Below are 313 nucleotides of genomic sequence, written 5' to 3'. Positions count from 1 at the left end.
GCCCGGCCCCGCTGCTCCCGCCCCCTGTAACAGTCTCGGTGTTTGTAGTGCTGGGAGCTCCCCGAGCGTGCACTCCGCCCTGGTACAAATGGCTTTTAAAGCATAAATGGCTTCTAAACCCTTGCGATGGCTCCTGGGTTTCCAGGCCAGGGCAGATGCTGTCTCCCAGGGCTGAAGGCTGGCGGGGTTCGGTGCTTTACTGCTCTCACCTCTAGCACGGCTGAAACCTCTCAGCTACAAGGCATTAAACGCTTCATGTCTTTAATGTCTTTTTCCAGCCACATGGACATATTTTGGTACATTCTTGGAAGAT

The sequence above is a fragment of the Parus major genome, chromosome 13, assembly GCF_001522545.3.
Source record: "Parus major isolate Abel chromosome 13, Parus_major1.1, whole genome shotgun sequence".
In the NCBI taxonomy this organism is placed as follows: domain Eukaryota; kingdom Metazoa; phylum Chordata; class Aves; order Passeriformes; family Paridae; genus Parus; species Parus major.
Note: the sequence above shows the minus strand (reverse complement) of the source record.